General features: G+C 41.4%; 1 pseudogene; it reads left to right on the top strand.

Annotated features, from left to right (window-relative positions):
• Positions 1-339: 339 nt before the first annotated feature.
• LOC147912362 (small nucleolar RNA U3) lies at positions 340-446 on the top strand (annotated as a pseudogene).
• The last annotated feature ends 6,936 nt before the right edge of the window (positions 447-7,382 follow it).

Genomic DNA, 7,382 nt, shown 5'->3' with positions numbered 1-7,382 from the left:
CATTTTTATTGCATCCTTCAGTTTTCTCCAGATTGAACGATACCCATCCCTTTGGGCTGTGCGCTAACACCATAATCCCATTGTCACTCGCCTCTGAGCTCTCTCATTATGGCCACTGCCCTTCTGTTTGGAACCAGAGAAGGACCGAAGTCTCCAGGACCCAGGGGTCTTTGAAGCATCCCCTACGAGTGCACCTGCACAGGTGCTGTTAAGAGCCCCACCCCCTGACACCTCCCCTGAGAAGCCTTCCCAGCCCCTTCTGGCTGCTCATCAACCCCTTGTGTAAACCCCTGGTGCTCCCAGCGTGTACCACAAAAACGTGCACTTAATGACTGTCTCAAGACTATACTTTGAGGAATCACTTCTATGGTTTTATTAAAGAAGTTTTTCTGAACATGTAGAACACAGAAGAATCCATAGAAATAAAGTCCCATTATTTTGAAGGAAAAAAATGACTCTCTGGTTTTGTTTCTTGATTGTTTCATGTTAATTTTATTTTCTCAATGATGTTTCAAGTGCTTTTAGGAACAAGAAGTTTGTCTCACTTATCTTACTCCATTTTTTTCTTTTTAAACCTTCACAGCATCACTCAGGGGTGCCAGGGAGCTAAACAGCACTCAATAAATACAATCGGAGGATGATGAATGAATTCTGAATACATCGTCACCCAGCACGACACTTCACATGCCAGAGCTCAACGGGTGTTTGTTGAATGAATGAATGAACACTCCCCTGTCTCGGAAATGGAGCTTACTTACCCACATTCTTCTATTCACCAGAAACAATAAAAATATAAAAAGATGGAATGAGACAGAAATATAATAGAGTGGGATGAAGTGCTTGGTATTTAAAGAATTTCTCTACTTTTTACGAAGAAATCTTGGCTTTTTGGCAGAGGGAGCTAGATGGATGTATATTTGAAATACACATCCACCATGGGCCCTTCCTCTAGGATTTTTACTTGTGTCCCTTTCAAAAAACCCCTGCTTCTTCGGTAGCTGTAAGGCAAGCCACAAGACGGCAAAATATAATATGAAAAAAAGTAGCATACATTTAAACTGCTGATATTCCGAAAGAAAATCTTTCATAGCACTATTTTTTTCTTTTTGTGAGGAAGATCAGCCCTGAGCTAACATCCATGCCAATCCTCCTCTTTTTGCTGAGGAAGACTGGCTCTGAGCTAACATCTATCGCCAATCCTCCTCCTTTTTTTCCCCAAAGCCCCAGTAGATAGTTGTATCTGCACACTGCACAAGTAGATTTCTAGGTACTAATGGTGGCAATTAAGGTAAAGTCTTAGCTTAACAAAGTGGTTGCTTACTCTAGCGGATATGCTAATCCATTTTCCTGCCATGCTTAATTCTTCCCTCTAGTTCAGTATGTTCTTCCCACAGCCTCAGAAGGAGCAGCCCCCAGGCTAGAACATCCATCTTCAGGGCCACGTAGGAAAACCTGACCGGCAGTGACCAGTGAGATTCTGCTTAAAGAAATGTGAAATGAACGGCCCAGAAGCTCTAGCCAAGTAACCTTCAACATCACTCGTGCTCAGTCTCCTCATTTGCAAAATAGGCGTATGATTCTGGAATTAAATGTAATCACTTATGCAATGCATTTAACATAGTGCATAGACCAGAACTGCTCAAGAAATGTTAGCCATTGCAATAATGATCATTGTAAAATAGACTATTATAAAATACATTGTTGTTGTTGTTGTTAATGCTAAACTGAAAAGTATGTGGAGTTGGATCCTGAAGTGACCATATTAGGCCACGAACACCAGTGTAAGGAAAGGAACTAGAAAGAAGCAAGGATGAAAGAGAACACAAGTTCCTCTCTTCCCAATTCTGCTTCCACTGGTTTCTTGCTCTCAGATGTTCATAGAATTGAATCTAGTGCCCTTAAGGACATGTCCTGTGGTAGCCAGCCTCCAAGATGGCCCTTGATAATCCTCACTCCCAGCAGCCATACCCATGTGTAGTCTCCTCCACCTCTGAGGCTAGGTTATAAAACACACTGTGATTTCTCCCTCCTCTCTCGATCACTATGGTGAAAGCCATGTATCATGTTGTGAGAAGAACACACATTTTGAGGAACTGAGGCCTCCTGCTAACAGTCACGTGAAGAGCCATCTTGGAAGCAGATCTTCCACCCCAGTCAAGTCTTCAGATGACCACAGTCCCATCCAACATCTGGACTACAACCTCAAGAGACACCCTGAGCCAGAACGACCCAGCTAAGCCGCTCCCAGAGTCCTGGCCCTCAGAAAGTGTGAAATAATGAATGTTTGTTGTTTCATGTAATTAAATTTTGGGGTAATTTGTTACACAGCAATAGATAACTAATACATGGCTCTCTGCTTAAACTTGATTGAATGCATTTTTGTACCCTGTAGTGCATGATCTCAGGCCAAGATATTTACTTTAAAAACATTAGCTTAAGAAATAGAAACGCAAACAGAACTGTAATTGTTGAAGTTTTAAATTTTCTTTTGCTGAGGTATATAGAAGCTGACCCTAGTTTTAAGATATACTACTTACCTATCTATCTGTCTGTGAGTCATGGCCCATCACACATTCATCTACCCATGCCATGTCTTAAGACTGGGGTTTTAAGATAGAAGATACATAGATAAATAATACATAGTAGAGGGGGAAAGAATCCTTTTTCTTTCTCCAATTCCTTTTGGGAAGGTTTCTTCAGAAACTGTTTTTTAAACAACTGACTTGGGGTAAAAGTTGAACTCCCAGGACATCATTTATTCAGTATGAGACTGTGGTGTGTGTGTGTTGGGGCAGGAAGGGTTGGAAGTCACGTTTATTTGTGTGTCTTTAGAAGAAACACAAGAAGAGTAAGAGAAAGGGAAAGGAAGGAGGGGAAGGTCAAGGTTCCATGATATGACTTTTCTCTTTGCTCCTCCCCCACCTTATGTAAAATTACTAAACTCACAAAATAATTGAGGTGTGTGAATTGGAGAGGTAGAAACCAAGGATGGGGCAAGGCTGTGTGTTTATCCTATGACTTTAAAATCAGGAACCTCCAAGCAGCCCAAAAGCTCAGAGACAGAGGGAAGGAAGAGGAATAAACATCAGGCATGCAGAGAAACCATGGGGAGGGCTTTTAGAGTTTCACAGAGCTATAATATTGGGGGGTTGAGGCTCAGTTGAATCTCTGAGGTCCCAGTGGGCATCTTGGATGGATGGATGGATGGATGGATGGACGGATGGAGGGATGGATGGATGGATGGATGGATGGATGGATGGGTGAATGGATAGATGCATAGATGGAGCTAGAGGTAGAGAAATAGACAGGTGTGAGCTTCTTGAGGGCTGAGAGTAACAGCTTCATTCTATTCATCTTTGTACGTTCAATGTTGTGTGTGGCAGATTTTATAAACTTTTATAGTATAAATGAATGAACGAGTGAGTGAATAAATTATACACAAATGAATAAATAGATGTATTAACTTGCAGGTATTAATCTTCTAATATATGCACTCTATCCGTTTACTGTTATGGTTATCCTGAAACTTACGAGTTTATTCCATAAGCTTACACGTATTTCAGGGCCATAGAAGATATCCCATCAGCTTAAGTATACTTACCATACAGCAATGCTTTATTGCTTACAAAAGACAATATTTCCTTTTGGTCCACCAGACAAACATTATGTTCTGTCTTCCTTCCTGCCATCCATCTGGGAGCAGTGGAGTAGGAGAGGAGACTGTAGAATGGATGTAACCAGCTAATGAGGCAATACATCTCCAGCCTGAGCAAAGAAGGAGCTACTACAAGTGGGCTGGCTTGTGCTGATAAATGTATTCTGATTCTCTTTCTTAGGTTTCTCCCGGCTTCTGGAACTGAACATGCCATTCTTCTCTGCATATTTGAACTGCTCTTGTCGTTGGCTAGATGTGACAGTCCTCTGCCTAGGAAGTTCTAAATCAGGCACAAAGACTCTGCCATCGCCACACACATCCACACACAGCTCTGTTGGTCTGCACTGGAGCAGTGTGTGTCTGCCGACTGCTGCAGATTAATTCAATTTAGCTGTCTTTTTTCCTAATCACACACAAAATTTCAATACAAAAGAGATCATTCCAATACCAACTGTCAACTCCAGTGCAGTCCTGGTAATTATCACCTTGTCAGACCTTGAAATCTTCCCGCATGCTATGTCATAGTCCTGAATTCATCTGAATTTATGAATTATTTGCAGAGATAATGAAACCTATCAGATTACCTTTCAACTTCATTCAAAATGAAATTAACTGGCAAGGAGACCATAATGGTTTATGGGAAGAATTCCATATCCTTAAAATAGCAGGCTGACTTCTTCTCTCCTTTACCCACTCTGCCATTCCTTCACTCTTCTCTCCAATTAGCCTTCTCAGTGGAGGCTTAGAAGGGCAGGAGACTGGAGGAGCCAGATCATTAACAAAAAGTGTGTTTGTGTGTGTGTGTGTGTGTGTGTGCGCGCGTGCGTGCGTGGTGTATGTGTAGGCAGCTGCTGATTCTAATTCAAAGGGAATGGTATTCCTCATCTTACTGTTCAATTTCTACCCCACCCCAACACCCCACTACTGCTAGTGAGGTTCTGGAAGGCAATCCTCAAAGGTGAAAATCAAACAAAAATAAAATTAAGAGTAGAACTATTCTCTGTCTTTTTCCTTTTCTCCTTTCATCACCTAGAAGGTGATTTATAAAGGTATAGCTCTAGCCCAGAACTTTCTCCTCAGACCCTTCTATCCTCCTACCTTATAAATGTCTCATCTCAATGACGAATTGACCAATGACCAATATTCAAAGTCAACATATCTGTGATGGGGACTGCTACACATCCACCAAAACCCACCTAGACTACCTTTCCCAACCTTCTGTGTGGGGGTGTGGCTATACCACTGAGTTCCAGGCATAGGAAAATGAGCAGAAGTGATGTGTACCAGTTCCAAGCCTGATCCTTTCAAAAACCTGTCATATGATCCTGCCTGCTCTTTTCTCATCTATTGACTGAATGGAGAGAATTCTAAAGATCTTGAATAGGTAGAGCTACAAGATGGAAGGAGCCCGAGTCTCTGAATAAGCTCATGGAAGGCTACCTGACCTGGAACTCCTGCACTGGACTATCACATCAACCAGAAATAAAATGATTGATTCAGGGTTTATCTGTTACCATATGTTTTTGTTGCCCTGGGGTGGGGGCTGGACCAATTCCATACCCAGAATGTGGTTTGGATCTTGAGACTGAAGACGCCACACATGCACCAAGAGGGTAAGAAGAGATTTATAATTCAAATAATGAGTGTTTCAGGGGAGAGCAGGGCAGGCTCCCAAGCAAGTCCAAAAGTGACTTGAGATAGCAAGGAGGGGTGACTGGCTGTGGTTTTCATTGTGGTTAGGGGATGGGACTAGGGCAAATGTTCCCACACACAGGCCAGGTTTTGTATGGCTGGAACTTCCCACTGGTGTCAAGGAAGGGATCATGCATATTTCTTATCATCTTGCCCAGATATGGGGAAGAAGGGGAAGGGAGAGTGATGAGGCTTGAAAGCTGCCAGCAATCAAACACTGAAAATGGAGTCAGGCTGTTTATTACACCATAGCTAGAGTCACCTTAACTCGTACAACACCAGACTGAACAATTTCTCATACGTTTCCCTTTCTTCCCTTCTTGCCCCACCGTCTACCAGGCACAAAAGCCAGAAACATGGACGCCATCTTCAAATTCCTTACCCTTCTCACCAAACCCCATCATTCCCATCTTCTTATAATCTTCTCAAAATCCTCGTTTCTTCCCACCCCCTTCTTCCTTGCATCAGAAAACTATCAGAGGGCTAAAGGCCCAATCCCTGAAGCCTCTCTACCTGGGTTTGAATTCTGTATCCACATCCACCTCTTCCTAGTTTATAATCTTGGATAATTTATTGAACCTTTCTGTACCTCAAGTGCCACTTTTGTAAAATGGGGATAATAATTATACCTACCCCATATAGTTATTGGGAGGCTAAAATAAAATGGTATTTAGAGAATGCTTAGAACAATGCTTGTCACACAAGTGCTATATAAATGTTTGCAATTTGTCTTTTCCCTGGGTTTCTGCAGTAGTTTCTAACCATCTCCCAACCATTTTTTGTTTTCTCCAATCCACTCTAAAGATAGCACCAGCTTTCCAAAGCCCAAATCTGACCATGTTTCTCCTCTGCTTTCAATCTCTCAATTAAATTAGGACATTCTGACCCTCCCTTACATTGCCCTTGCCCTCTTTGCTCCACATAGGCAAAGCAGAGGTGGATTAGCTAAAGACACAGCCAACCCTGGCCAAGGGAGCCATCCAGGAACATCTGAAGACAACTGCTGAGAATGTTCTCACACAGTAGTTAATAAGTAAAAAAAAACTAGTATTCCTGAAACCAATGATAATTACTATTTCCAGTAGAACTAATCAGAATAAAATACATCTGACAATGTCTAAACAGTCCATGATAAAATGTGAGACATATAAGCTTACTGAAGAACTACTTCAGATCGATAACAATGGAAACTGAAGACTTTGATATGAAAAATAGAATTAGTAAAACATTCATTACCAAATAGAAGTTCCATTGGCTAAAACAGCCTATGGTAAAATTTGTTAATGACTATACATTGACAAAAGAATTTGGTGTTGCAAAATTTGACCCGGGAAATTCAGACTTGGTAAAATTGGTGGTTCCATAGGAAACTCACAATGGCAGAAGCTATAATTTTTTTTTAACTGATAAATTTAATCTTTGCCATAAACTTTATACAGAAGATAATTGATCTCAGGGGAAATAATTTTAGGAAAATAAAAATGGAAAATTTAGAAATGGTTTAATGGTGCTATGTTAAAAATTACCCAAGCAATTAAACTGGCCTAATGGAGTTCACTTCAGAAGTCTCTTTCTCAGTGAAAAGTCATCAAGATTGATAAAATTATCATATAAATATTTGTATTATTTTTAGACATAGAATAAAACATTGGCCTACGAGTCAAAAAGCTGTATGAGAAACATCCTGTACCCCACCAGTCAACAGCCTTTAGAGAGGCCTGGAACATTCCACCTAATCAAGGACAGCCTTTTAAGGAGAAAATCAGGACTGGGCAGCAATTTATTCCCCTCTTGTCCCAAAGCCCAAATCTTTCAGCTCTTCCATCCGATAGACTCAGATCCAGCTATATTTTAAACACACTCTTTTCTTTTTTTGTGTGAGGAAGATCAGCCCTGAGCTAACATCCATGCCAATCCTCCTCTTTTTTTGCTGAGGAAGACTGGCCCTGGGCTAACATCCATGCCCATCTTCCTCCACTTTCTATGGGATGCCACCACAGCAAGGCCTGACAAACGGTGCATCAGTGCGCGCCCG

Source organism: Ceratotherium simum, chromosome 36 (assembly GCF_057802395.1).
Source record: "Ceratotherium simum simum isolate JZ-2026a chromosome 36, ASM5780239v1, whole genome shotgun sequence".
In the NCBI taxonomy this organism is placed as follows: Eukaryota; Metazoa; Chordata; class Mammalia; order Perissodactyla; family Rhinocerotidae; genus Ceratotherium; species Ceratotherium simum.
This window is presented reverse-complemented; position numbering and strand designations above follow the sequence as displayed.